The sequence below is a fragment of the Mobula hypostoma genome, chromosome 7 (assembly GCF_963921235.1).
Source record: "Mobula hypostoma chromosome 7, sMobHyp1.1, whole genome shotgun sequence".
NCBI classification, from domain to species: domain Eukaryota; kingdom Metazoa; phylum Chordata; class Chondrichthyes; order Myliobatiformes; family Myliobatidae; genus Mobula; species Mobula hypostoma.
Genome location: NC_086103.1, coordinates 120,275,414 through 120,298,022, shown reverse-complemented (window position 1 = coordinate 120,298,022; position 22,609 = coordinate 120,275,414).

Sequence of the window (22,609 nt, the reverse complement as noted above, 5' to 3'; positions counted from 1 at the left end):
ACAATGTGAGAGCCCAATGCTGTATCCTGGCTGACGCTAGCAGTGGGATGCATCTGGTCTCACTGAACAGGCTCATCAGTGGTTTATGGTCTGTATAAATTGTAAATACGCATCCATAGAGGTACTGATGAAAGCATTTGACCACAAAAACAATGGCCGGACCTTCCTTGTCTAGCTGTGAATATCCCTTCTCAGCAGCCGTCAGGGTATGTGAAGCAAAACCAATAGGCTTCTCTGAATGGTTCTCCATTACATGTGAGAGAACTGCCCCGACTCCACAGGGCGAGGCATCGCATGCAAGGGTGATCTCCTTGTCTGAGTCATAGTGAACAAGCAGCTTCGCTGAGTGGAGGAGTTCTTTCACTTCCTTGAAAGCTTCCTCCTGCTCTTCACTCCACTGCCACTTAGTGTCACTGTGAAGCAGCTTGTACAGTGGGGTCAAAACCTTTGAGAGGTCAGGAAGAAACTTGCCATAATAATTCACAATGCCCAAAAATGATCCGAGTTCAGTGACACTCTTGGGGCTTGGGGCCTCCTTAATAGCTCTCACTTTGTCCTCCACAGGGCAAAGCCCCTCAGCTGTGATCTAGTGCCCCAGGTAGGTCACACTCAGTGCCAGAAACACACATTTGCCGCATTTCAATTGCAGCCCTGTGTCTGAGAGCCTCTTCAGCACCCGTTCTAAATTAGCCAGATGCTCCACCTCCGTGGCCCCCGTGATCAAAATATCATCAAGATACACTGCTACGTGCGGAATCCCCTGCAGCAAAGTGTCCATTGTCCTTTGGAAAATGGTGGGGCTAGACGCCACTCCAAACACCAGGCGATTGTATTTGAATAATCCCTTGAGTGTTGATTGTGACGTACTCCTTTGAATCCTCACTGAGCAGCAGCTGTTGATAGGCGTGGCTCATGTCCAGCTTTGTGAACAGTTTACCCCCTGACAGGGTCGCAAACAGATCATCCACCCCTGACAATGGGTACTCCTCCAGCTTAGAGACCTGATTCACCGTAAGCTTATATCCCCACATATCCCTGTTGTTTTGTCTGCCTTCAGAACTGGAACAATGGGAGCCCTCCACCTTGAAAACTGGACGGGCTCAATGATGCCCAGTCCCTGTAAACGTTCCAGCTCCTCCTCGACTTTGCCTTTCAAGGCATAGGGCACCGACCTGGGCTTAAAAAAATGTGGAGTGGCCTCAGGGTCGACATGGAGTTCCACTGTCACACCCTTCAGCGTGCTCAGCTCATCCCTGAAAATGTCACTGTACCACTGCAGAATGTCCTCTGTTGTGTAAGCATACTTAATTTCATGCCAGTTTAGCTGGATATTACAAAGCTAATCGTGGCCCAAAAGACTGGGCCCCCTGCCCTTAGCTATCACTAGTCTGGCTTCAGCCTTCTGACCCCTGGCTGAAATGTCCACATGTAACACCCCTAAATGAGGTATGGGCTGCCCCGTATATGTCCTGAGTTTGAGCTTTGATGGTTGGACCCCCATGTCCTCCTGTATGTTTCCTCACTGGTAACCAATGCAGTAACCCCTGAATCAATCTCAAACTTATTGTCCTTTCCCCTGACAGTGACTGTGGCATAAATATGGTTCAGGTGGTTCCTCATCCATTTCCACTCCAAACATGTTGTAGACACACGCTGCCTCTTCGTCTGCTGCTTCTAGATGGTGTGTGGCTGCCCGAGCCTGTTGAGCTTTCCCCTGCCTAAGCTTAACCTTACCCTTTGAACTCCTCAACTTTTTAGCTAAGTGTCCCTTTTTGCTACAAGCATGGCAGACAGTGTCTTTGAATTTGCAATTATTTGCATAGTGTGTCCCTCCACACCGAAAACATTCCACCTGCTTTGCCTGTTTACCAGTCTCCCTCCTGACATGGTGCACTGCCGCCAACTGCGACCCCCATGTCCTTTCTGGATATCCTTGGCATTATTAGCAGCCATCTCCATGCCTTGGGAAATCTCTAGGGCTTTCTTGAAAGTCAACGGTGGGGTTTCCCCCAGCAGGCAGCATTGTATGGCGTCATTATGAATGCCGCATACCAATTTGTCATGGAGCATCCAACACTGCTCCGAAATCACAACATGTCCAAAAAACCAGTTCACCTCGTCGCCAAAAAATATGTGGTAACTTCTACTTTGAAAAAGAACCACTGGACAACTTCATGCCCAAAGAAAACAACTTTATCTGGGATGGCAAAATCGATATTTACATACAGACGCTTTCACTGAACCGTACTGCCTGGCAGAGAAGCTATACACATGCACACCAGACAAGAAAATGGAAATAAACCCTCCCCCCCAACCCTGGAACCAGCCTCTCTTTACAAACAGCTTCCCCTCGCGGGAGTATTGCTATATTACCATTATCCTAATTAGTATTAACTTATTTTTATAATGCTCACATTACAACAGATAGTGTCACGAATCTCAGGTCACACACTGGGAGCACAAAGAGGTCCTGCATAAGGAGCAGAGCAATTCATGAATGAGCGGACGTTCATTCAATTAGATACAAGCTTTCCCATCTGTGGAAGATGTTAATCTGCAGTTCTCATCATGTACAAAACTGAAGTGGCAGGAACTCATTCTTAGTTCCAAGGAGCTACCTCAGAAGAATTTGCATATATCTTCCATAACTGTTCAAAATGAGCCTTTGACATCAAGATATTTTCATAGACACAGTTGGAACCCTCTGATCGGATAATCTGGGCTGCTGCTTTTCAATTGTTGACTCTTTGGCTTTGTATCTATCACAGAGCCTTAATTTAGAATATTACTGAAGGTATATTAAAGCTATTAATTTCATGATTTTCGATCCTCCTAATACATCCTCTGAACGGGCATCGTTTTCATTTGACTCTGTCTTTGTGAAGCATGTTCTTTGGTCAAGGCACCATATGAATGTTTAATAGTGCCAGCAATCCACTTCAAGTGAAGGGATGACATGTGCAGTGAAACACTGCTCACTCTTACACATTAACCAGTGCATTACCAGAGGAAATCACTCAAGATGTTTCACCTTTGTTCGAATTTCTGGAACATTTCTAATTCTTTTGCGAAACCCACCCTGTCTTCCTTTTCACTGACACCTTTGTTTTTCAACTATTTTTCTGCAGCCAGGTTTCATAGTATAGGTTCGGTGTTTTTATTTATTGCTTTTATTGGTTTGTTAGGTTATTTATATTGGAACATGTAAAGTGTAAAATGTTGTTTTCCATGCTATCCACACATCAGTACATTAAGGCTGTACAAGGGAAAAGCAATGAAAGAAAGTAGTGTTTTCTTGAATAATGTACAAGGGCCAATGATTAGGGAGATTGTAAGGGAAAGAATCCATCTTATTGTAGAAAAGGCCTGTTCAATTCTATCTAACCACTGGATAGAAGTTGTCCTTGAGCCTGGTGGTTCATGCTTTCAGGCCTTCTGCCTGAAGGGAGTGGGGAGACAAGCAAATGTCCAGCTGGGAGCATTTTTTATTTCTGTTGGCTGCTTTCTGAAGCAGTGAGAAGTGTAGACAGAGTCTAAAGATGGGAGGCTGGTTTTCTAGAGGCACTGAACTGTATCCATAAAAATCAGCCTCCCTTCTATGGGATTTGTCAACACTTTGGTTTCACTGAACTTTGATGGGCAGAGTCCCCATGGTATCAGATTGTCTGCTAGTTCTCTCGTCTACAGTAGACAGCATGCAAACCTCAAGTACTCTATGAAGAGATTTCAATTATCTGTACCTGAAAGTTAGGAATCAAGGACATGAGGCAGGGAGAAAGATCTGATTCGAATGTCTTATTCCAAGGGCCAAAATCTATTTATTTAATTCATTATTGTTTTCTTGATGTAACCCAGCTTTTATCCTATTTAACAGCCTTAAATGGTGAGATAACTAAATAGAATTAATACAAACAAACTTGAGTGATATACTCCAAAGCCATATGATTCATATGATATAATAATCAGAATCCTTTATTATCGCCAAGTATGTGGACACGTCCAGGGAATTTGATGCCGGTTTCCCTGAGCTCTGGCTGTACTGAATCAAAAAGCAAACAAAACAATAGTGCAAATAATCGTGACCTATATACAATGAGGTATACCTGTGCATGTACAGGTGGACTTGGTTTATAATAGACTAAAATTCAAGTGTTGTGAAATAACAATGCTGTTTCAACAGTGAGTCAAATGGCACCGATGTGCTGGTGAATTTATCACCATTTCAATGAAACTCCTACTTTATTTAATCCAAAATGGCGAGAGAACACAACACCTCTTCTGCATTAGCCAGTCCGTAAACAACTCCCTGAATCAGTTTCAAGCCTGCTCCAGTTCCCTGGTGAGCCAGCTTCTTATTGTGCCTGAGCTTGAACTCACTGCTTCCTCCATTTCATTAAGCTGTCAAACAGTGACACTGAACCCAAAAAGACTCTCGATATCAATTTTGTTTGTTTTAATGGAATATAATGTTTCACTACAAACCTTTCCATTCTATCTGCTGTCATTTATGTAGATTACTTATTATGTCTAACACGCTTCCAAGCAACTGTGGCTTTTTCATTTAACAGGATCATCCCTGTTAAGTGCTCTTTAGGGAAATGTGATACATTACATTTCAGTTTTAAAATGCCAGGTAGTAACATTCGAGGTAATTTCAAAATGTTGTGATGGAAATTTATCGTAATTGCTTGTACAAGGAGATCGTTAGGCTTCTAAGAAAGAGGAGGTAAAGATATTGCAATGTTTCCAATGCATTGTGCTTAAAAAAGAAAACAATCTGGCACAGGAAAGCAAAAGGATTTTTAAAAATTTTCATTTTAAAGGAATAAGGGTTGATATTGCTAATGTAGAAATATAGGAATACAAGTAATAGAAGCACAGGTGGACAGGTCTGCCCCTAATACTGCTCTATCAGCCAATAGGATCACAGCTATTCTTTTGCCTGAATGTCATTTCTTTGAACTAACCCCTACACTGCTCATATCAAAAAAAATCTATTCAACTTTGCCTCAAATATACTTGGTGACTGAGTCTCTACAGGCCTCTTGGTTAATGAATTCTCGAGGTTCATCACCTTCCAGGTAAAGAGGCTTTTCTCGTTATTTCAGTCTGTGTAGTTAACCCTATATTTTGAGACTGTGGCGCTGGAGTCTAGATTATAGTTAGAATCATTCCCTGTTCTACAACTTTTATTGCTGTGTTGCTATGATGGAAATGACAAATCTTTACTTGCTACTTATGGAGCTTAGTGCCAAATTTATCAGTTGAACAGGGCCAGTCGGGTCTTTTCTGTGGAGCTTGATGTTGCGGGAAATGTTGCTTGTGGAGCTTGGCATCAGATTTTAAAAGTGAATGGATCCTGTTGGGACATTCTGTGGAGTTTGAGTAGATTAGGGTTAGTAGGCAAGGTAAGAGTCAATTCAAAAAGTTAGGTTTAAGTGGAGTGGGCATCGTGGGCGCAGCCATTGTATAAGTGGGGAACAAATGCTTCGGCTCAAGGAGCCGGCGGGAGTAGGAGGTTAGGTTGAGGTTTTGGGCAAGTTTTTCTTTCCTTCTTTCTATATCAGTGCTTAGCTAGAAGAGGGAGAATGGATCCCAGGTCAGTGGTGTGCCCCTGATGCAAGATGTGGGAGAATGGGAAAACCATCAGTCTCCCTGATTGCTATATCCGTGAGAGGTGTATCTGGGTGCAGCTCCCGGTGGACCATGTTAGGGAATTAGAGCTGGAGCTCCATGACCTTCAGCTCATGTGAGAGAATTAGGAGATGATAGATAGAACTTTGATCAGCGACCGATCTGGATGTCAGAAGTTTGAGAGGAGGGAATTTCACTCAGGTCCACTGCCCAAGTAGAGAAAGGAAGCAGCAGGTTGCGTTTGCAGCAGCGTAATAGAGCTGTGAACAGTGATCAGTCAACAATTCAGGTTGATTTGAAAGAGCAAATTAAAGGAAGGCAGGAGCAAGTGCAGCGGCCATCATCTGAGTGGGCAGAGTCAGAGCGGTGATCTTGAGGCTTCAGCCAGCAAAGGAAAGAAAAGCTCTAGGTTAAATTTCTTCTTGCCTTCTCTTCTTTATATCTGCTCAGCTAGGACAGTATGGATGACAGGGAGGATAATGGAATGCTCCTCATGAGGGATGTGGGAAGGCAGGGAGACCTCCTGCGTACTTGATGACCACAGCTGCGAGAAGTGCATCCAGCTGCAGCTTCTAACAATTTGCGTTAAGGAGTTGGAGCAGGAACTGGATGAACTCCAGGTCATTTGGGAGGCTGAGGGGGTGGTAGATAGGACATATGGAGAGGTAGTTAAACCCAAGGGGCAGGATACAGGAAACTGGATGGCAGTCCGGAAGGGAAAAGGGGTTAAGAAGCCACTGTAGCAATGTAGAGTACCCCCGTGTTCAACACCTCAACAATAGATATATCATTTTGAATATTGTTCTGGGCAGAGGGGTTGGCCTAATAGAGGAATGTCACAGTGGTTGGGCCACTGGCAAATGGTATGTTGCCTCTCGAATGCCTGGGTCCAGGATATCTCGGATTGAGTCCTCGGCATTCATAAGTGGGATGTTGAACAGCCAGAGATCATGGCCCATGTAGGTACCAATGACATGGATAGGAAAAGTGACAAGGTTCTGCACAGGGGGTTCATGGAGTTAGGTGCTAAATTAAAGGGCAGGACCTCCAGGATTGTGATCTCAGGACTGCTACCCATTCCATGCCATGTGTTAGTGGGACCAGAACTAGGAAGATGATACAGTTTAACATGTGGCTAAAAAGTTGGTGTAGGAGGGAGGGCAGAAGATTTTTGGATCATTGGTCTTTCTTCCAGGGAAGGTGGGGCCTGTACAGAAGAGACAATTTGCACCTGAACTGGAGGGGGACTAATATCCTAGCGGGAAGGTTTGTTGATGCTGCACAGTGGGGTTTAAACTAGAGTTGCAGGGGGATGGGAACCAGAGTGCCATAACAGTTACTGGAGAGGTTGTGGAAGTAGATGTTGGTAAGACACCAGACAAAGTCATGAATCAAAAGGTTGAGCTTGATGGAACTAGTGTCCTGAGTTGCGTATATTTCAATGCAAGAAGTATTGTAAGAAAAGATGAGCCCAGGGCATGGACCAACACATGGAATCATGATGTTGTAGCCATTATTGAGACTTAGTTGCAGGAGGGGCAGGAATGGTAGCTCAGTATTCCAGGGTTCCGTTATTTTAGATGCAACAGAGTGGGAGGGATGAAAGGAGGAAGGTTGGCTTTACTAGTCAGGGAAAATGTCAATGCAATGCTCCATCAGGACAGACTGGAGAACTCAAATAGTGAAATGTTATGGGTGGAACTGAGAAATAAGAAAGATATGGCCATGTTTATATTACAGTTCACCCGTCAGTCCTAGAGATTTAGAGGAACAAATTTGTAAAGTGATTGCAGACTGTTGCAAGAAACATAAAATTGTTAACATAAATGATTTAACTTTCCACATATTGACTGGGAATCCCATACTGTAAAAGGACTAGATGGGATAGAGTTTGTCAAATGTGTACAGGAAAGTTTCCTTCATCAGTGTGTAGAAGTCCCAATGAGAGAGTGTGTGATACTGGATCTGCTATTAGGGAATGAGACAGGGCAGGTGACAGAAGTTTGTATAAGGGAACGCTTTGCATCCGGTGACCACAATGTCATTAGTTTCAAAGTAAATATGCAAAAAGATAGGTCTGATTCCCAGGTTGAGATTCTCAATTGGAGAAAGGCCAATTTTGATGGGATCAGAAATGATCTGGGAAGTGTGCATTGGGACTGCTGCTTCCTGGCAAACATGTACTTGGGAAATGGGAGGTCTTCAAAAATGAAATTTTGAGAGTACAAAGCTTGCATGTGCCTGTCAGAATAAAAGATAAAGATTAGAAGTGTAGGGAACATTGTTTTTCAAGAGATATTGAGGCCCTGGTTAAGAGAAAAAAGGAGTTGCATAGCTGATATAGACAAGTTGGAACAAATGAGGTGCTTCTAAAGTATAAGAAATGCAAAATAATACTGAAGAGACCAGGAAGGCTAAAAGAAGGTATACAGTTGTTGTAGCAGACAAGGAGAAGGAGAATCCTAAGGGATTCTGCAAGTATGTTAAGAGCAAAAGGATTATTAGGAACAAAATTAATCCTCTGGAAGACCAGACTGGTAATCCATGTGTGGAGCCAAAACAGATGGGGGGCGAACTTAAATGCATTCTTTGCATCTGTATTTTCTCAGAAGGTGGATACAGAGTCTATAGAAGTTGCATCAACTTCATGGACCCCGGACAGATTACAGAGGAGGAGGTGTTTGCTACACTAGGGCATATCAGGGTGCATAAATCCTCAGGGTCTGACAAGGTGTTGCCTTGGACCCTACGGGAGACAAGTGCAGAAATTGCTGGGGCCCTAGCGGAGATATCTAAAGCATCCTTAGCTACATTCTCAGTGACCCGGTCTCTAGCTCAAAAAGGAAAGGAGTGGGAGGAGAAGAGAGCAGTGCTGATAGGGGATTCAATAGTTAGGAGAACAGACAGGAAATACTGTGGACACGAAAGAGATTCCTGATTAATATATTACCTCCCAGTTGCTAGGGTCAGATTGGATCCACAGCATTGGCAGAGGGTGAACAGCCAGAAGTCATGGCACATCTTGGTACCAATGACATAGATAGGTAAAGGAATAAGGTCCTGAAGAGAGAATGTGAGGAGCTAGGTAGGAAGTTGAAAAGCAGGACCCCAAGGGTAGTAATCTCTGGATTACTGACTGTGCCACAGCCAGTGAAGGTAAAAACAGGATCAAATGGACAGATTCAGATTCATATTAAGGTTTATTTATCGTACGTACATCAAAAAATATAGTGAAATTTGTCATTTGCATTAACAACCAACACAGCCAAGGATGTGCTGCGGCAGACCACAAGTGTCACCACACATTCTGGAATCAACATAGCATGCCCACAATGCTTGGCAGAACATAACAGAACAGAACATACCAAAGATCAAACCAACAACAGCAAAAGCAGCTTTGTTTGTCCTCCCATCCCAGCCAACGACCCATGCATATACATAATCCTAAAACACCAGGAAAGGTTGTTTGTGGCTCCAGCCTCTAGTGGACTCATGGCCTCATGGGCCCAACTTCCCCAGAGGACTCACAGAGATTCAGAGACTTGGGGCTCCAGCTATTGGCCCCTGATTTCTGGACTTCCAATCGAACTTTGAACTTTGATCTGGATCTCCAATCAACCTTTGGGGTTCACCCCAACTTACAATCGACCATCAGCTTTCAGTCAGCATTTCTGATTGACCTTTGGACTTCAATATTCAGAATCAGCCCAGGACATGTAGATGATGGTGAACGAGGACCCTGCATGGGGGCCTAAACTCCATGCCTCGAACACTGGATTCGCTGGTGATGACAGCCCAGAAATTGGGCCTCAAACTCTGGTCTTGGCAATGACAGGACTCTGAACATCCTTGCTGGCCTGCGGGCCCAACATCCAGCCATGCCTTTGCCATTGTCTCTGAGTCCACTGGTGTCTAAGCAGAGGCTTAGACTACAACCTATCCTGTAATTACTCATATCCCTGTCCCTAAACCCTAAACTGCCCCATAACTCCATTCTCTGTCCCCAAAACCCTATCTATGCACCACAAACTTAAAAAAAACCTAAACAAAGATCTGATCTTGGCACCATCTTGAACAAGTAATTGAATGTGTGGCTGAAGAATTGGTGCAGGGAACAAGGTCTCCTCTGGGGAAGGTATGACCTGTACAAAAGGGAAAAGTTACCCCTCAACTCAAGGGGTACCAGAATCCAGCTACAGCTGGTGGGGAGGATTTGAACTAGTTTGGCAGGGGGAAGGGAACCAGCGAGATATGTCAGAGGCTGGAGAGTTGTTGTTAAGGTTGATGCCATGTGTAGAGAGACTGTGAGGAAGGATAAGTGATGGAGAGGGTATAAATGCTGTCAGCTGAATGAGTAGAAATATGTTTACTTTAATGCAAGAAGTATCAGGAGCAAGGGTTATGAACTTAGAGCATGGATTTGTAATCAGTACATGGAACTATGATGCTGTAGCTATTATAGGGATGGCTTTCACAACAGCAGGAATGGCTGCTAGATCTTCTGGGGTTTAGATGTTTCAAAATGGACAGGGAGGGTGGTAAAAGTGGTGGAGGAGAGGTATTGCTAATTAGGGATAGTATCACAGCTCAGAATGGGAGAACATCATGGAGGATCAGCTGCTGAATCAGTGTGGGTAAAAGTCAGAAACAAGAAAGCCGCATTCACTCTACTGGGAGATTCTCTATACTCCCCATCAGAAACAGAGACAATGAGGGACAGATCAAGAGGCAGATTTTGGAAAGGTGCAAAAAAATTGGCTTGTTGTCATGGGTGCTTTCAATTTTCCCAATATTGACTGGCACCTCCTTAGTGCAAAGGATATAAATAAAGCAGAATTTATTAGGTATGTCCTGGAAGAATTCCTGACACAATGTGTAGGCAAGCTGGCTAAAGTAGAGGCCATACTGGATCTGGTACTAGGCAACAAACCCAGTCAGGTGCCAGAACTCTCGTGTGTGAACATTTTGGAGACAATGACCATGGCTCCATGACCTTTACCATAGCCATGGACAGGGATAGGACCAGATAGTATGGGAAAATATTTAATTAATTTATTCTTTATTTAGAGGTACAGCATGGAACAGGCCCCTCTGGTCCAACAAGTCACATAGCCTAGCAATCCACCTATTTAACCCCAGCCTAATCACCGGACAATATACAATGGCCTACTAACCGTCACATCTTCAGAGTGTGGGAGGAAACCGGAGAACCCAGAGGAAACCCATGCATTCATGCGGAGGACTTACAAATTCCTTACAGGCAATGTCACAATTGAATGAGGGAGGTGGAATTATTAAAGTATTAGACGGAATTTGGGAGCATAAATTGGGAACAGATGCACTCAAGGAAATAAACAATGGCGATATGGGTATTGTTTAGGGAGCACTTGCATGGGGATCTGGATAGGTTTTTCTTATTTAGGCTTGGAAAGGATGGTAAGGTGAAGGAACCATGGTTGAAATATGAAATATCTAGTCAAGAGGAAGAAAGTACTTTAGGAAGCAAGGATCAGACAGGGCTTTAGAAAGTTACATGGTAGCCAGGAAGGAGCTTTAGAATGGACTTAGGAGAACTAAAAGGGGACATGAGAAGGCCTTGGCAAGTAGGATGAAGGGAAACCCCAACGTGTTCTACATTTGAAGAATAGAAGGATGACTAGAGTGAGGGTGGGACCAATGACGGATTAAAGAGGAAACATGTCTGCAGTTGGAGGAGGTAGGGGATGTATTTAACGAATACTTTGCTTCAGTATTGACCAGAGTTATACACTTTGGAAGGTCAAACATGAAGGCAGAATACAGGGTTAATAGTTGGATTTTAGCAGTGTGGACGTTCAGAAAGATCTTTGGTTCCATGTTCATAGATCCCTCAAAGTAGTTGTGCAAGTTCATAAAGTGGTTAAGAAGAGATATAATGTGTTGATCTTCTTTAGTCAGGGAATTGAGTTCAAGAGATGTGAGATAATATTACAGCTCTATAAAACTCTGGGTAGGCCAGACTTGGAGTACTGCATTAAGGTCTGGTCACCTCATTATAGAAAAGATATTGAGGTTTCAGTGAGGTGCAGTGGAGATTTACCAGGATACGGCCTGAATTAGAGAGCATGTCTTATGAGGATAGGTTGAGAGAGCTATGGCTATTCTCATTGGAGTGAAGAAGATGAGAGGTGATTTGATAGATGCGTGCAAGATGATAAGAGGCACAAATGGAGTGCACAGCCAGAGAACATTTCCCAGGACTGAAATGGCTAATACAAAGTGGCATAATTTTAAGGTGATTGCAGCAAAGTATAGGAGGATGTCAGAGGTAGTGTTTTTATTTGCAGAGATTGGTGGGTGTGTGGAATGTGCTGCCAGGGGTGGTGGTGGAGGCAGATACATTAGTGACATTTAAGAGACTCTTAGATCGGCACATGGATGAAAGAAAAATGGAGTGCAAATCTCACTGCGACCCTGCATGGTTTCCTACACTCAAACACCCTTGATATAAAGACCAAAGTAGCTTGTTGTGTCTGTGCATTAACATTCAATGATTCACGTACAAAGATAGCCAGCTCCATTTTCCATTTTCAAAAACACCAATAACTTACAATTACTAATAATCTCATTTCAAAAATTATCTGTGATCAATAGGCAGCACTCAAAATTAGACTGTTGACATTAGCTGTAGTGTATGGGGAGGACTGAGGACTGGTTAATGAAGATTAACAGAGGTAGGAATAAACAACTCATTTTTCTGTATCTTTATTTCCTTACGACATGGAAAGAGGCCATTTGGCCCATTAAATCTATGCCAGCTCTCAGAACAATCCCATCAATCCAACACCCCACTTATTTCCCTGCAACCTATTCCTACACAAAGGACAATTTGTTGTAGCCAATTATGTAGCAACCAGATATGGGGAATAAAAAACTATAGCCTACCACCCAGAGAAACCAAGCTGAAAAATACCTTTGACTACGTGTTTGTCAGGTAGTACCAGCACAGAACATCCCGCATGCCCTGCAGGAGAAGTGAACAATCGATTCTGTGGAATAGTTTCCCAAGCAGACTCTCAAAGCTATTTGTCAGAATGTCTCATCACCAAAACTGAACAACCACCAAGGCCTCACTTGACAACCAGCGAGAGGGCCCTCATATCAGATTCTTTCTGCACCATCTGAGTTTTTCTCCAAGCTCAGATTGCCCTTGCCAAACAGATACAACAATCACTAACCTCTTTATGAACTGTGCATTTGGCAAGAAGGTCTGTAAAATCATAAACACAAGAGAATCTGCAAATGCTGGAAATCCAGAGCAACACACACAAAATGTTGGAGGAACTCAGCAGGTCAGGCAGCATCTATGGAAATGAACACACAGTCGATGGTTCAGGCCGAGACCCTTCATCAGGACTGGAAAGGAAAAGGGAAGAAGCTAGAATAAGGAGAAGGGGTGAGGCTATGCAGCTCTGTAATGGAAGACACTCTGATCCATGGGCTGTTTCCAGGAATGCACTGTGAGTCAAGTGTCAACTGCTGATGAAAATTTGTCTGAAATTGGGTTGAGATGTCCTTAAGAGAATGTTGCCAAGTGCTACTTTCCAAAGTGAGGTACAACTTTCTGAGAAGCACGCTGAAGCTCAGTGCAGCCAGCGCAAATGTGGAGAAGGACTGCAATTAAAGGTTCAGCTTCCTCTGGACACTGAGGGGCGGAATTCTGGGTAACAGCCTCTCAACAGTTCGTTGGTGCATTGATGAAAGAAGAAAGGTGAATTGTCTTGTAAATAATGGCTTATTAGCAGAATGAGTGTATTGATTTGATGGCAAAATGAATGTAAAGAAAGATGTACTGAGTGTATTGTAACTCCAGTACAGTACTTTTATTAAAGAAACACAGTCACAGGCAGAACATGAAAATTCCATGTAGACTGCACAAGAGGTCAGAATTGAGCCTGTGTCCCTGGAAGTGTACGACATTTATATTACATGCAGCACCACGACGTCACCTTATGATGCAATTATCACAGATGGTACATATTTCAGTCCAGGAACAGAACAAAGAATAACTACAACCCAGCCTTATATCTGATAGATAATACTCTCCGAGAATAATTCCACTGGACTGTTTTCTATCCAATGCTGCAATATTAATTTCATTTCTGTTATCTCAAGCACACCCAATTTGCAGAGAAACATTATGCTCCTCCACATACATTCCCATGACAACCACACATTAATCTTCTACTTTTCATCTTTCAATCTCCCCTACAAATTATCATTTTGGTTCCACATTTGCAGTGTAGAAAGCTTTTAATTATAATATTTATCCAATAGATGGAACTTCCAAAGCAACTATTTGGTAAGTGTAATATTTTTAAATAATTTACTTATGGGATACAAGCGTCACTAGGAAAGGCAGAATTTTTTGCCCATTTTCAATTGCCTTTGAAACGTTGGTGGTAAGCCACTTTCTTGAATCACTACAGTCCATCTGGTAAAGTTACTGCAACAGTAATGTTGTGTATGGAATTTCGGGATGAAGACCTGGTTATCATCAAGGAATCATGGAAGCACAGAAGCATGGAAAGAGGCCGTTTGACCTCCCTTCCATTCCATTCCTGCTCTATGAAAGAGCATTCCTGCTGGTCACCTCACCTGTTCTCTCACTTCAGCTCTGAACTTTCATTCTAATCAGATAGTTACCAGATCCCTTTCGAATCCTACTTGGAACTTGCTACCCAGGCAATACAGTTTAAATTCTAACCAATTACGTTATAAAAATGTTTTTTTATTATATCTTTTTCAGTCCTTTTGACAAGTATTTTAATTCTAAGCCCCGTCATTCTTGACATTTTCACCCAACAGGAACTGGTTCGCTGTGCCTGCTTTGTGAGTACCTTTCACAAACTCCTTCCTTCCAAAGAGAATTTCCCCAGCTTCCCCATTTTGTCCACCTAAGTAAAGCTCTAATCGCAGGCGTTTTGGTTTATATTTGCTGCATCCTTTCTGATGCTAGTACAAAGCTCCAATGTCCATCGGGTTTGTGGCTCAAATTTAGAGTTTTAGATTCGTGGGGATGATGGGAAGTGAATGGTCCAGGGCAGTCAATAAATAGCTAGGGGAAGGAGCCCAAGGTTGGCGCTCAGGTCAGAGCACTCTGAGGTTAGAGGCCATCGATCCTCAAGGACGTTAGTCCAAAGTCTAAAGACTGAGGGCCACAGGAATGAGAGTTAGTGATCCAAGTCTTGGGCTCAAGAGTCTGAGCTCAGTGACTCCCAATGTCAGTCAGCAGGTCTCGAGATTGGCGACTCCTGTGGTTGAAGTCCAGAAGTCAGCAAGTCCAGAGGTTGAAGCTCAAGGTTGGTGAGCCCGTAGGATGGAGTCCCAACGTCTATGAGTCTGGAGGTCGGAGGCCCAGAGGCAGCCTGCCCTGGGGTTGAAGACCAGTCTGTATGTGTGGGTGGAGTGGGTGGGTAAGGGGATTTGTTGCTGCTTGTTGTATGTTGGATGCATGTTGTTCTGCTGAATATGATGCTATGTTGACTCTGGACTGTGTGGTGACACTTGCGAGTACACATCCTAAGTTAATGCAAATAACCCATTTTACTGTATTTTCCATGTGCATGAAATTAATAAATGAATCTTTGTAATCTAAAGCCTTTCTGTCTTTCCTAAAGTGTGTCACCTACAACTGGACAAATGAGAATTTACCATTAGCAAAAAATAAAGAGCGGGGTCTTGACCAAAAACGTCAACCATCTCCCTGCCCACACTGATGCTGCTCAACCCATTGAGTTCTTTCAGCATTTCTTTTTTGCTCCAGAATACCTCTGCAGACTCTCATGACTTGCGCGCTTTACAACAGTTCGTTGTGATTTCTTTGCCCAAGATTCCATATGATGTTTTAACAACTTTCTCAGCTCTTCCAATATACTGTGCCCAATCTCTCTGCTCCTGTTCCCCACTTAGAATTATGCTGTTTAGCTTATATGGACTTCTGTCATTATTCCTACCAATATTTTTCACATTGTACAGTATTAAATTTAATCTAGCTCTTTCCTGTCTCCTGTGAACCTTACAGATGTACTGTAGAAAGTATGTTGTCCACATGCATCATAACTTGGGTATGGCATCTGCTCTGGCCAAGACTGCAAGAAATTGCAGAGTTGTGATCACAGCCCAGTATATTATGAAAATCAGCTTCCCCTCCATTATCACAGTCCACACTTCCTATGTTGGCTACCTTAGTAAAGCAACAAACAAACAATGACCCCTTCCGCTCCATTCATTATCACTGAACCCCACCCCCTCCACCCACCTTGCATCATGCAGAAGATGCAAAGGCATGAAAACACCAGGTTCATGGATTATTTCTCTTGCACTGTTGTAACAGTCTAGAATGACCATAAAACTTAGGAGCAGAATTGGGCTTTTCGGCCCATGGAATCTATTCCAGCATTTCATCATGGCTGATTTATTGACCCTCTCAACCCCATTCTCACACCTTTTCCCCATGACCTTTCACATCCTTACCAATCAATAATCTGTCAATCTCCTCTTGAAGTATATCCAATGACTTGTCTTCCACAGCTACCTGTAGTAATAAATTCCACCGATTCACCACCCTCTGGCTAAATAATTTAATCATCATCTCTGTTCTAAAGAGATGTACTTCTATTCTAAGGATGTGCCCTCTGGTCCTAGACTCACCCAGTATAAAAAAAACATCCTCTCCATGTTCACTCTATTTAGGTCTTTCAATATTCAATAGGGTGCCATAAGGTCCCTCCCCATTCTTCTAAATGTTGGTAAGTACAGGCCCAGAGCATCAAACGCTCCTCACACATTAACACTTTCATTCCCGGAATCATTCTCATGAAACTACTCTAGACCTGCTCCAATACCAGCAGATTTTTTTTAGATAGGGGACTCAAAACTGCTCATAATGCTCCAAGTGCAGTCTGACCAATTCCTTATAAAGCCTCAGCATAACATCCTTGCTTTAGGTTCTAGTCCTTGCTTACCACCAACTTAACCTGCAAGTTAGCCTTTAGCCTTTAACCTACAAAAGGGCTCCAAAGTCCCTATGTACCTCTGATTTCTGAATTCCCTCCCCATTTAGAAAATAGTCTATACTTTTATTCCTTCTACCAAAGTAAGTAACCTTACACTTCCCCGTACTATATTCCATCTGCCACCTCTTTGCCCATTCTCCTAATTTGTCTTAGTCCTTCTGCAGACACCCTGCTTCCTGAATGCTACTTGCTCCTCCACCTATCTTCGTATTATGCATAAACTTGGTCACAAAGCCATCAATTCCATCATCCAAATCATTGGCATATAATATGGAAAGAAATGGTTCCAACACCGACCTCTGTGAAACACCACAAGTCACTGGGAGGCAACTAGAAAAAGCCCCCCTTGTTCCCACTCTTTGCTTGTTGCCAGTCAGCCATTCTTCTATCCACGCTGGTATATTTTCCTTAATACCATGAGCTCTTGTCTTGCTTAGCAGCCTCATGTGCAGCACCATGCCAAAGGCCTCTAAGGATCCAAATAATCAACATGGGCTCTCCTTTGCCTATCCTCCCTGTTATTTCAGCAAATAATTCAAACAGATTTGACAGGCAAGGTTTCCCCTTAAGGAGTCCATGCTCACTTTGGCCTATTTTATCATGTGCCTCCAAGTACCCCAAACCTCATCCTTGATAATGGACCTTTTACTATATATGCTCATTGTGAAATCTTATTCCTTCAGTCTACCTCACCATAGCTCTTGCACTTCATTTCTTTCCCTGCCTTGCAGCTCCTTTGTACTTGTAACCCTGTATTCCATTAGTTTCCTTTTTGTACTTTTGTACAGAATGATCTATCTGCATAGATACAAACGTCTTGGTGTATGTGACAGTAAATAAACCAGCAGGCAATTACCAAGCACCCATTCCACCAGTCTATCTCGATCTCAACAAAATCATATTCTATCCTCCAGGTTTACCGTTACCTACAGATCTGAAAACCTGAGCACTACCAAACCTTAATATATATTAAGGAAAGCGCCTGAGAGCAGACAGATGGAGATCTCAATTGTACACATCCCTCCAGTCCAAAAAAAGACAAACTCTCACCACTGCTACCCAGATTTCTGCTGCCACTTTTATTTCAGTTCAATCACAAACTTATTATCCACCACCTTATCAAATGCCTTTTGAACGTCATTTTTACCACTTATCTTTAAAAAGTCATGTTCATTAATCACAGTTTGTTCTTAACAAATTCATGATAACTTTCTTTAATCAATCCACATTGTCCATGTAACTGATAACTCTATCCATGCTTATTGTTTGTAGAACTTTCCATATTATTGAGGTTAAACTTAGTGATTTATGGCTACTGTATTTATTATCCCTGCAGCTTTATACGTACAAAATGTGTAATTTTCCTAGCCTCCAGCACGGCTGAGGTAGTTATAAATGTTTGAAAGATGATGGATAAGCCCCTGCAATTTCTTCCTTACATTTCTGTTTGTCTTAGGATGCATCCCTAGTGGACCAGGTGGCTTGTGTAGACTTTCCATGCCACTTTTCATCAATGCTAGACCATCAACACCTCACTACATCTACCTTCGCTGAAACTACACCAACATCTTCATCCTTGGTGAATATTGAAATGAAGCACTCACCACTGGGCAATGAATGACATACGCTCTTCCTCTGCTGCATTATGGCCACATTATTTTCTTCAGACCACTATCAGCACATGGTGTCATTAGATGCTGCTGATGTTGTTTCTGAATTAACTTAAAACACAGAATTTGATCCTGTGGAGTGGAGTGGATGCAGAGATGGAGAGGTGGAGATGGTGCTTTCAGCTGCGTAACTTATTAATATACACTCTGCAGTGGTCGCCCTGTAGGTCAGTTATTTTTCCCAGAGGTATCTTAGCATCTGAATGAGAACTCATGACTTCGCTTTCCTTGGTAATTTTGCTAACCTCATTAAAGGATTCAATAACTGCTGATAGAGTGACAGTTATAATGGCTACTAATCACTCTTTTGGAACAAGTCCATCTGTCTCTAAGAACCTTTCTTATTATCACTGTCTCTATCAGAAATAACACTGATATACCTCCTGGGAATCATACAGCTGGGTCATTTGAAATCTTGCATTGGTTCACATTCCTTTAACATTTAATTACAGGAAGGGGGAATCAAGGGAACACACACGAGTCTTGTCAAAGGGTCAGCGGTGGAAAAGGTGAACAGCTTCAAGGTCCTGGGTGACAATATCTCTGAAGATCTACCCTGGGCCCAACATCTTGATACAATTACAAAAAAGACACTACAGCAGCTAGATCTTACTAGGAATTTGAGGAGACTTGGTATGTCACAAAGACTCTCACAAATTTCTACCTACGCACGGTGGAGAGCATTCTAATTGGTTACATCACCATCGGGTATGGAGAGGCCACTGTATAGTTTCTGAAAAAACCTGTAGAAAGTTGTAAACTCAGCCAGTTCCACTATGCGTACTAGCCTCCCCAGCATCAAGGACACCTTCACTACCTCACTAATTTTTTTCCTATTATTTTGCTCTCTTTTTGCACTACTTAATTTAACTCTTTGTATATATTCTTCTAGCAATGTATAGTTTTTTATTATTATGAATTGCAATGTACTGCAGACATCCCACCTCTCCCGGAAGTTCCGGCAGTCTCCCGCATATTGATAGCGGCTCCCTGATGCCAGCAAATTATATACAATATCCCGGAAATCAATTTTTTTGAGTGGAGTGATTGGAGTGAGTGAGTGAGAGAGAGAGAGACAGACAGACAGACAGACAGACAGACAGACAGACAGACATAGCAAGAGAGTGACAGAGACAGCATCCTGATTGGTCTCTCTTTATGCTAAGTAGATCTTTCAGTTTTCTCTGTGGGTAGGCTTTACAGTCAACCTCCCTCTCTCTTTCATTGTCCATCAGTTCAGTTTAGTGTCTGCAGCACCATAGCAGAGTGTTCCAAAAAAAGAAAATATAAAACATACTTCACACCAGACTGCACTAAAGTGTACCCCTGCTGAATAGGGGTCAAAAATAATGACAGTGTTGTTCGCTGCTCTGTTTGTAACAGTGACTTTTCTATTGCCCATGGTGCATTAAATGACTGTAAAAGACATGTTGAGGTGAGTTTAACAGGTGTCATGTGTTCATTAGCATAGCTAACGTTATTTAAACTAGCTGGTAGCTGCTAAGGAGCTACTTTATTGATGTCCTACACCACAATTAGAATTTGGTGCTGCCAAATTCTAATTGTGATGTGGAAAGGGCATTCAGCATGGTATGTCACATTAAGACTGAATTCAGAAGTCAACTGTCTCACAAAACACTTGTGAATCTAATGCTTTGCAAAATTAACAAATTCATTGACACAGACTGCTATGAGGTTGAGACATATATATGTGTGTGTGTGTGTGTGTGTGTGTGTGTGTGTGTAAATAGTTTCAATATGTGATAAAATAAATTGTTGTGCTCTTCATAATCAAGTCCTTGGAGGTCGACCGGGGGGGGGGGCGGGGATGCAGTTATATTAAACTCAGACATAATGTACATCATGATCAGACAGCTGGTATCTGTGTACACGGCAGCATCTCTTAGGAAACAGTAACTACTGTATACCCACACAACATCAGCACAAAAGATCAATGCAGGAAAGGGTAAAAGAGAAAAAATCAGATGGTTATTGAAATAAATCTGAATGTTTTATGTAACAGTGAAGAAATGTGTTGTGGATTTGCTGAACTCCGTGTACCAGTGTGAAAGAGAAAAGGCGCCATCTACTGACAGCCTGCAAACAACTTTGCAATTGAAGTGAAAAACTTGCCGTAGATGTAAATACATGAAAATTTGTGATTCATTTAAGAAATTTAACTTTGGAAATCAATATAATTACTTGTGGCATTTTTATCTGTCTTTAACCTCCACCCATCAGTCAATGGTTTGCTTTGTTCATTTTATAAAATATTAAATTTTATACAGTGTATTCATTAACAATTAACATGATTCAAATGATATATATGTTATAAGGCAGTGAAGAAGGCTAATGGCATGCTGGCCTTCATAACAAAGGGAATTGAGTATAAGAGCAAAGAGGTCCTTCTGCAGCTGTACAGGGCCCTGGTGAGACCACACCTGGAGTATTGTGTGCAGTTTTGGTCTCCAAATTTGAGGAAGGACATTCTTGCTATTGAGGGAGTGCAGCGTAGGTTCACAAGGTTAATTCTCGGAATGGCGGGTCTGTCATATGTCGAAAGATTGGAGCGACTGGGCTTGTATACTCTGGAATTTAGAAGGCTGAGAGGGGATCTCATTGAAACATATAAGATTATTAACGGATTGGACACGCTGGAGGCAGGAAGCATGTTCCCGCTGATGGGAGAGTCCGGAACCAGAGGCCACAGTTTAAGAATTAGGGGTAGGCCATTTAGAACGGCCATTGAGGAAAAACTTTTTTACCCAGATATGGTGGATATATGGAATGCTCTGCCCCAGAAGGCTGTGGAGGCCAAGTCTCTGGATGCTTTCAAAAAAGAGATGGATAGAGCTCTTAAAGATAGCTGAATCAAAGGTTATGGGGATAAGGCAAGAACTGGATACCGATTGTGGATGATCAGCCATGATCACAATGAATGGCGGTGCTGGCTCGAAGGGCTGAATGGCCTACTCCTGCATATATTGTCTATTGTCTATTGTCTATAAGCCAACAACTTTCCTTTATTTTAGCAACTATGACATGGCAATAAAATGTGTTAAGATGCTTGGCAGTTGTAAGTTTGAACAAAAATCAACCAAGGAGAAGGTATCTTAGAAGATGAACAAAAATTTGTTTGGAAGGTTAGATTAAACAGAACTTCTTGAGAGGAAAAGAGGTGGTGATGACAATTAAGGAGGAGAATCTATAATTTTGGTCTTTAGCAGCTAAAAGCACAACAGCCAATAGAAGGTTGATTAAAGTTGACAATGTACAGGAATTAGAACAGAAATCTTGGATAGTTATAGGGCTAGAAAAATTACAGGAAGAGGAAGTGAACACCATCCTTGAGAAACTTAACATATACCATGAAGGAGGATGAATTTTGCTATGAAGAAATAATTTTGTTTGCTAGAGACCAAATAACAAAGGAAACCTAAAGAATATAAAATTGATAAACTACTACACATAAAAATGATGGTTCAGTATTTTATATGCCATTGGCACTTTAATATTTATACATCAAACATTTGTGAATGAGTAGAGATGTGAGTTTCTGATGCAGGGTCTCAACATGAAATATCAGCAATCCGTTTGCCGCCTCACATGCTGATTGGTCCTATGTGTTACTCTAGCAATTCTTGTTTTGTTCCAGATTCCAGCATCTGCAGTCTCTTGTGTCTCCAAAGACATGTTCAAGTGCTTAACAACATTTCTATTATTCACTGATACTAATGACAATCAGTGTCGTAATACTTTCATAGAATTTGAGTTCGTATTTAACATGTCACCATTTTAGTTTGTGTATTAGGATCTTGTAGGCACTTTAGATTGATGTCTTTGACAACAACCTCATTTTTGGAATTTTTGATAATTATATAATTTTTACTCTACAGAAGTAATTAAAATTATATGTAGGGGATTTGTCAAAAGATCAATTGTTTTAGTGATTCTTTTGCATAGTACTAAATCTATCTGAAACATACAGTTTAAATTCTATGAAAAGGTTTATTGGACAGAGCTTGGATATGCACAATAAATATTTAAAATTCACCATGTCCTTCTGGGCTATGTCCAAGCTCAGGTTTGCTCAGATATGTATGACTTTCACCTCTGCATGTGTGCCTGCAATGACTCTCAGCACCCACACAGCAGTTGCTAGCAAGCCCTAGGCACCGTGTTCACCACAGTGAACACCACTAAAGTAGGCAGTTTCTCATTACATTAGGTATCCGAGTATTAGATGAT